This window comes from Tubulanus polymorphus, chromosome 2 (assembly GCF_964204645.1).
Source record: "Tubulanus polymorphus chromosome 2, tnTubPoly1.2, whole genome shotgun sequence".
Taxonomy (NCBI): Eukaryota; Metazoa; Nemertea; class Palaeonemertea; order Tubulaniformes; family Tubulanidae; genus Tubulanus; species Tubulanus polymorphus.
The window spans coordinates 14,953,610-14,963,480 of NC_134026.1; positions in this window are offsets into that span (position 1 = coordinate 14,953,610).

Consider the following 9,871-nt stretch of genomic DNA (forward strand, 5'->3'; position numbering starts at 1 on the left):
ATAAATTAGATAAATGTTATAATGAAGTAAAAACTAAAATAGAAGAGAAATATTTTGAAGGATCAGGTTTAATATTTGATGAAATAATATTTATGACTTTACATGTCTATAACACAAAATATAATGAGGAAACTAAATCGAAACCAATAGATGAAAATAATGTATCATATCATAAAGAACCAGATATTTAAGCATCGAGTTATATTAAACTACCATTTAAAACTAATGCTGTTATAAATGTACAAAATTTTGATGATAAATGTTTTTTATGGGCAATAATTAGTTGCTTACATGCTGCAACTGATAATATTTGTAGATTAACTCATTATAAACCATTTGAAAATAATTATAAGATGGATAATTATCCTGTTAGAATTAAAAATATTCCAAAAATAGAAAGAGATAATAATTTAAAAATAAATGTATTTGATTTAATCAAATTGCCAAAAACAAAAGGTAACAATATAAAACATTATACATAAGAACCTTTATACCTTTAAGATTATGATTCAAATGATGTTATAGATATATTATAGTATGAGAATCATTATATGTGGATTAAACAAATCGATTTATTCTTTAGAACAGAAAGTGATCACCATAATAAAATATATCTATGTAGAAAATGTTTACATAAATTCAGTAATGAAAGTACATTATTAAATCATAAACAATTATGTGAAAATCATGATTATTGTAAATTAGTTTTACCAAATGAAAAGGATAAAATATTAGAATTCAAAAAATATGATTACAAAAATAAAGTACCATTTGTAATATATGGAGATTTTGAATCATTAAATAAAGAATTAACTGATCAAGATAGAAAAGAAATATATTATAAAAGAAAGAAATTAAATTCTAATGAAAATGATATAATTGATTATTCAGATCCCCTTATAACAACTACTATTAAAAAGATTCATCAATCAGCTGCAGCTTTCGGATTATATATTAAATCTGATTATCCAGAACTAATAAAAAGTGAATATTATCATTATAGAAATTAAAATGTTATCAATCATTTTTGTGACTTATTAATTGAATATGAAATAAGATTTAGTAAATTATTGAATACAAATATAGAAATTATAATGACAGAAGAAGATAAAGAAGCATTTGAGTTTGCAGATAAATGTTATTATTGTGATAAGATATTTAATTATGAAGATAAAAAAGTAATAGACCACGATCATTTGAATGGAAAGTTTAGAGGTGCAGCGCATGAGAATTGTAATTTGCAAGCAAAGAAAATAAATTTTGTTCCAGTTATATTTCATAATCTATCAGGATATGATGCACATTTATTCATCAAACAGTTATGCCATAAAATAGAAGAAATTAATAATGAAATAGAAAGATTAAATTCAAATAGATCAAAAGATAAAATACCAACTTATAAATTTAAAATGTTAGCTAGAACATCTGAGAATTATATATCATTCCAATTTGGGTGTCTAAGATTTATAGATTCATATAGATTTTTAAACAGTTCATTAGATAACTTATCAAAATCATTAGTTGATGATGAATTAAAAATATTAAAACAACACTATCCAAATAATGATAATTTTAAATTAATGAGATATAAAGGCGCAATTCCATATTCATTTTATAAATCACATAATGATTTTAATATAACTGAATTATTAAAAGAACAATTTTATGATGAATTAAAAAATGAATATGTTAAAGATGAAGTATATAATAGAACATTGAATATTTGGAATTATTTTGTAATGAAAAATCATGGACAATTAGTAGATTTATATTTAAAATCAGATGTATTATTATTAACTGATATATTCGAAAGATTTAGAGATGTAAACCTAAAATATTTGAATGTTGATCCATGTCATTGTTATTCATCACCAGGATTAACTTGGGATTGTGGATTAAAATTTACAGATATAAAAATGGATTTGTTAACAAATATAGATCAATAACTATTATTTGAAAAATCTATAAGAGGAGGAGTTTCAGGTGTATTAGGTGATAGACATTTCGATGTAAATGATAACCCTGGATATAAGTTATTATATATAGATGCAAATAATTTGTATGGATGGGTAATGATGGAACCACAACCTTATGGAGTATTTGAAATAAGTGAAGTTTTACAACATGAAAATAATGATAAATTTGATTGGAAGAAAAGAATCCTAGATATTGCAGATGATTCAGATACTGGTTACTTCTTTGTTGTAGATTTAGAATATCCTGAACATATTAAATTTAAAACTAGAAATCTAGCATACTGTCCAGAAAATAAAACTGTTACTCGTGAAGAATTATCAAATTATCAAAAAAGAATTAAACCCGAAAATCTTATTCATACAGAAAAGTTAATGGTAACTCAAGAAGATAAATATAATTATGTAGTACATTATAAAATGTTAAAGTTTTATTTGAATCAAGGAATGATTCTAAAAAAAGTACATAGATATATTTCATTTAGTCAATCTAAGTGGTTAGAAAAATATATGGATTTTAACACCAAACAGAGAACTAAAGCTAAAACTGATTTCGAGAAAGATTTCTTCAAGTTAATGAATAATGCATTCTATGGTAAGACTTGTGAAAATATTAGAAATAGAAATGATATTGAGTTAGTTAGTAATGGCAAAAGGATAAGGCATTTACAAACATATCCTAGATTTATAGGTAACAGAATATTTGATGAAAATTTAGCTGCAGTTAAGATGAGAAGAACATCAATGAAATTTAATAAACCAATCTATGTTGGCGCTTCAGTTTTAGAATTATCAAAATTACTAATGTATGAATTCTATTATAATGTATTACAACCACTTTTTGGAGAAAAACATATAGAAATATTATATTTTGATACCGATTCTTACATATTAAAGATAAAAACTGATAACATAACAGATGATTTAAAAACATTAAAACATCATTTTGATTTCAGTAACTATCCTAAAGATCATGAATTGTTTAGCAATGATAATAAAAAAGTTCCCGGTAAATTCAAAGATGAATTAGGTGATGAAGAAATGATAGAGTTCATAGGTATTAGATCTAAAATGTATTCATATAAAACTAAAGAACATGAAGCTAAAAAGTTAAAAGGAATAACCAAAAGTGTAGTAGAAAAGAATATTCATTTCAAAGATTATATCAATTGTATATTCAAAGAAGAAGTTAGAAAACATAAGATGAGATGTTTAAGATCTGAAGATCATGAAATATTTATTGAAGAAATTGAAAAGATTAGTCTAAACCCATTTGATGATAAAAGATATATTTTAGATGATGGAATTCATACAGTTGCTTATGGTTGTAATTTAGATGAATACTTAAAATTTAAAAGAGAAGAAACAAAAGAGAACGAGATAATGAAAAGAATTCTAACGTGTTAATCAAATTTTAATAAAAGTATGTATTATAAATGGAGAGTAAACAAACTCACAGTGAGAACAACAAATCATTTCTAGATAGAATAAAAGATACTTCAAATGTCAAATCAGTAGATTATAAATTTAAGAAGTTAAAAGAATACATAATCCATAAGAAATATCTAATTACAAATATTGATACAGTTACTAACAAATATGGAGATAAATTAGTTATACACTTAGAATATGAAGGATTAAAAGGAAATACACATAAATTCAGAACATATTTACCAGATAGATTTCATAGATTATCAAGTGAAGATCTAGAAGAATTATGTTCTGGTGATTTCTATTTCGTATACAAAGGTAAGAATGAAAAAGGGCACCACGAAATAGATTTCGAATAAGAAAATATGTAAAATAAATGGTAGAATTAAAAGAATACAGAATATTTGTTGATTCTAGAAGACTTACAAATTATAAATCTCATAATTTACTAGTACAATTAGATAGAGAATATAAAAATTGTGTAGATTTAAAATTAGTTAATATAAGTTTATGTAACTCATTTTACAATATATCGGATAAAACTATTGAACATAGAGCCTTTTTAATTTTTAATAAAAATAAAAATGAATGGGCCTATATATATTTAAAACTGGGGTTATATAATTTAGATACATTAGCGCAAGAGATTAATAGAAAAGCCTGGCACAAGTCAGGTAATAATTCCGGGTTTAATATTAGATTTTTAAAAAGTGAGAGTACTGACAAAATAAAGATAAGGTTGTCTAATAGTGAAATACATGCATTTATTTATTAAAAAAAACCTATAGCTAAACTGTTAGGAATTCCTCCAGATAAATCTTTTACAAATATTGAAGCTACACCAAACTTAATACCTTTTACACACTTTTATATTTATTGCAATTTAATCGATCCTACAAAAACATTCGAAGCAACTAAAGATATAACTTGTAATTCTGGTTTACTAAACATTTTACCATTGAAGAATGTTAAAGAATTTGGAACGCAAATAAAGTATAATTTAACAGAATGTGATTTCAAACCATGCATTCCTCGTTTTAATAATTTTAGAATAGAAATTAGAAATCACACTGGATACTTAATTGATTTAAATAATTTCCCTGTAATTTATGAATTAGTTATAAGATGTAGAGAGTAATTTTTTCACTATATAAATGAATATAACGGTTGGACCGAATATATGTTTTGGGTTTGATTTTAAACATGGTAAAGAAATGAGAATTAAACTAAATGATGTAATTACTAATATAAAAAGTAAATCATTTAACAATGCATCAATGATTAATAAAGAAAATTATAATATAGAAAAAGTAATTGATTTAATTAAATCACCTTTAGAATATTATGAATTAAATGAAGATGGAATTATTGATGATATTAAAAACATATTAACCAAAATATATGATAATCATAAAAGTAGTAATGAAATAAATGTTGAATTAATCGTAAATAAGATAACTAAATATTTTGATGATAGTAATTTTTTTGATAAATAAATGAGTGATAATAAGTGGATAATAACTGGATTATATAATGGCGCATTACTATCAGTTGGAACTGTTGGTTATTCAATGGTATTAAAAAAAGTATTTAAAATGGGAAGTGTTAATGTTGATAGATTTGATATCAATGATATTTTAAAATTAACATTAGCAGTTACTTAATCTAATTCAACTATTGATTATTTAGAAAAACAAAAATATATTCCTCCCATATAAATGCATAATTATTTTACTAAATAAATGGCTTCTGCAGTTATAACTATTATAGGATCGGCAATTGTTAACGCTTTAGCATTTACTGGTGGCGGTTATTTATTTAAGCATATTGATAAAAATGGATCATTAACAGAACAAAAAAGACATAACTTAGCATTAGAGAATTACAATAAAGCAGCAGAAGAATACAGAGAAAAGAGGCAAAACTATATGGATTATATTAACAAGGAATTATATGATCAGAAGATTTCACATAGAGATTTTCAATCAGTTGATGATGCAATGAGTTTATATAACGCGGTAACCAATAAAGAAAAATTACATCTATACAAACCTAAATTATCAGATTATTATACCCCAAGTAATGAACAGAAGAAATATGAAATAATATGGAATTTAGGCGGAACTGTTATTGTTATATTTGTAGCGTATAAGTTTTCTAATTAGTAATTTTTTTTTGCTAAATAAATGGAAGATAAAGTTGATAATATTGATATTATTCCTCATGATATAAATAAAACTAAATTAAAAATATATTTAGAAAAACAAATATTAGAATTTGAAAGTTACTTAAAGATAAAAAGAAAAAATATTTAAAAAGTAAAATTATATATTATTTGATTATAAGTGGTTCGGTTACAACTAGTTCTGTAATAACATTTCTAGCAATATTCAGTCCATTAACACCTTTAGCTATATCAATTGGTGTATTAGGATTAAGTTCAAGTGTTTTAACTGGTATAAGTTCAAAATTAAATATAAAAAGTAATTAAAACTGAAGAAAAAATTAAAACTAATATAAAAGAAATTAATAAATTAAAAAATACACTAGATTATATAATGAGTTTAAATGGTCATATAACAGTTGAAGAACAAGATAAATTATTAAAAGAATTAATAAATTATTAATTTTTTAATTATATAAATGGCAGATAGTTTTCCAAAAGCTTTCCAATATAATAAATCAATTAAATATAATATTCCAGCAATAGATTTTAATAAAGATATTACATATAGAAATGAAGTTTTAAATTCATTAATTGATTTATATATTTATGTTACTGAAAGTAATAATTTTCATGTAAAGATGGAAAATATATTTCATGTGTATACAATTAATTTCAAAAATTTAAATGAGGCAAAACAATGGTTATTAAAATCTAATATGAAGTATTGGCAGAACCAATTAAATTTTGCTGTTTATTGTGCAACAACAGGATGTGGAATTAGTTGGAATGATCATTTAAACAAACCAAGTTTACCATTGATGTTATCACTTTTTAGATTTCATACATATGTTCAAATAAAATTAATATTAGATGAATTAGAATGTCCTTTACCAGGTTCAAAATATTTTAAAGAATTGAATAATAATATTAATTTTTCTAAGTTTTATAAAATATGTAATGAATTTAATATTAATTCAAATAAAGATTTTAGAGCAAAAATTGGAACAATGGGTGGATTAGGAATATTATATACTAAAGAATTTGGAAAAATAATGACAAATTCAGATATAAGAACACTAAATTGGAATGAATTACCAAAATATTATAATAATATACAACAACAAAATAATAATGGTTGGGTTAATTTCATTTTAGAAAATAGTGAATGTTTTACTAAAGCTGGAATACAAAGAATAAATCAATCTATTAGAACTTATTTGATATGTATTTTAGGTGCGCAAGTTGAAACAAGATCCCCAATAATTGGAAATGATAACACTTCATTCGATGCGCAGAAACAATTCAAAGTTTTATTTGAAGATTCTATTCATAATGATAAAAATAGATCGATTCCAGAAAACATTGTAAGATATCAAAATTATTTAGATAAATCACATATTAGATTAAATTATTGTATAGGCCCTAATCTATTTATTATTTCTAATGATTTAGTATTAAAGATGGGAAATATAATTGGTTACAATAATCTAATCAAAACTGCAACAATAAATAATTCATTTGGATTAAATGATATAAATAAAAAGATTATTACTGCTCCAAAATTAATGGAAGGTGAAAAAAATAAAAAACATATTCAATCAACTGAAACTAAAACTAATAATATTAAATTAAATAATGATTCTAAAATAAAAGATTTCAATACATCACCAAGATATAAAAACTGATAATATTCAACATGATATAATTAAACTAAATGATGATAATAAATCCCATGAAAATACTAAATTAGCTTTAACTTGTATAGGAATTGTAATCGGAGGAATATTATATTTTAAAATTAATTTTTTTATTATGTAAATTGCAGAAGGTGGAGAAGATTATGAAATGGAAAACAGGGGAAATAAAATAATGATGATGCCAATACTAACAATGATGATTATATGACTGCTGATAATAATATTGATGATGGTAATGAATCAGCATATAATTCTAATTTAGCAGATAGTGGTTCTAAAGCCCCATCAACAGATGAACATGATAGAAGAACTAGATCGAGAATACCTATTGAAAATTTAGACCCAGGTTTAGAAAGAGAAAATATAGAAAATTATGAATTTATGTATGATTTACAACGTGTATTTAAAGAGTCTGGATATAATATAAATGATAGAGGCGCCAGACCTTTAGTAAAAGAATTAAAGTTTTTAGATGGTGAATATTATTGTAAATTGAAAGATGATTATTATATTAACATCTCTTATAAAATCAAGACAAAATATTAGCAAAATCAACTTTGCTTAGGTTAGACCTATCTAAAATTAAAAGAATAAGAAATAGTAATGAACCAGAAGATGTAACACAAGAATTAATTGATAAAAATGAAAAAGTATTTAAACAGAGAATTAAAAAATTATTTGAAACAATCAAAGATAATCCAGAAACAGAAACAACTTCCGAACAGAATGAAACTTCCAAAACTAGTAAACTTAAATCAAACACTGAAGTTCAAACTGAAAAACTTTTACCGAAGGGATTACTTGATTCAACAGATCAAGAAATAGAAGCTTTAAGTATGTTTTCTAAAAAAACAATTAGAGAAATAATAAGTATACGAGATGAAGCTGATAAAATTGCGCGCGAAAAACATATTAGATATAATAAAATTAAACCTTGAGAAAATAAATTATTTGCACCAGAAAAGAATTAGAACAATTAAAATTAGATAGAGAATTTAAAGTTATTGAAGAAATTGAATTTAAAAAAAGAAATGCATATTTAGAAAAAGAAATTGATGATTTAGAATATAACATAGAATTTCAGAAAGAAAAAATGAAATAATTATTAAAATCATATGATTATTGTATTAATAGATTAAAAGTTGTTGTTGAAGAGTTAATACTAAAACCAAATTCTGACATATCACTAAAAGATAGAATAAAATTATTATTTAAGTTTGAAGGAATAACAATTCTTTCAATTCTAACAGCTGTAACTATGTTATTTACAACAATTGGTTTAGCAATATCAAATGCTTTAAAATCTACTCCTACTCCAAATAAACCGGATAAACCCCCGAATGATAATAATTCTATACATATTTATGGGAACTATCTAAAAAATCTGCTGCAGCTTTACCAGGAATTATTGCATCAATTGTTGGTTTTATATTGAAATCTGCAGGAAACATTATTAACTTTGCTGCTGAACATATTATTTTATTTTTAATTACAGTTGTAAGTGCAATTATTTTTGGGTTAGTAAACATGATAAAAAATAAACATGATCAAAAATAAATAATTAATTTTTTTTGTTAAATAAATGAGTGGGAGTTATATCAATCCTTCTAAGAATCATAGAATATCTAATGCTATTAAAGCAGAAAGATCACATCATATAATTACTCATAACCCTTCTGATATTAATCCCGATGAAACTTTATATGTTAGAATTCCTCGATTAACACAAAATACTTTTTATGTTCCAAATAGTATTTATTTATCAGCCGATATAAAAGTAATCGGTAATAATAATAATTATGTTGTTGATAATGTTGGAAGATATTTGATTAAAAAATTAACAATAAAGATTGGTCCAGAAACAGTTTTCTCATTAGATGATTATAATTTATTTATGCATTATAAAGATTTATGGTTAACTAAAGAAAACAGAAATAATATGATATTTCAAGGAATCCAATCAGAAAACCAAAATAAATTAAGATCAGAAGCATAATAATGCAATATTAACTAATGCTATAGATAAAGTGATAAAAAGTATATATGGAAGCAAATATGAAATTCCATTAGACTTTGAATTGATAAATAATAATGCGCCTTTATATAAATATGCGATTCAAGAAGATGTTATATTCGAAATAACATTTGCTCCGGTAAATGAAATTGTAATATCTAGCGTTAATAAAGATATGAGTTTAAATTATCGAATATATGTTTAGAATATGATACAGTAACTGATGAAAATATTTCAAGTATAATTCAAACTCAATACAATCAAGGATTTTCATTATTATATGATTATATTGATAAATTTAAAACTGTAACTATTAATGCAAATGATGAAATTATTAATGAGAATATTAACTTCCCAAGGAGATCTATTAAAGGTATATTAATATTTTTTACCATTGCAACATATTCTAATGGCGCAATAAATGTTGATAATTATTATAATCCTGAAATAACAAAAGTAGAAATAACTATCGAAGGAATAGCAAATAAAATATTTTGTCAAGGAATGAGAATGATAGATCAATGGCCAGAAATTAGAAAACATTTTATGAATGAAAAAGTAAAATCATCTGAAAATTGTAATATTAATC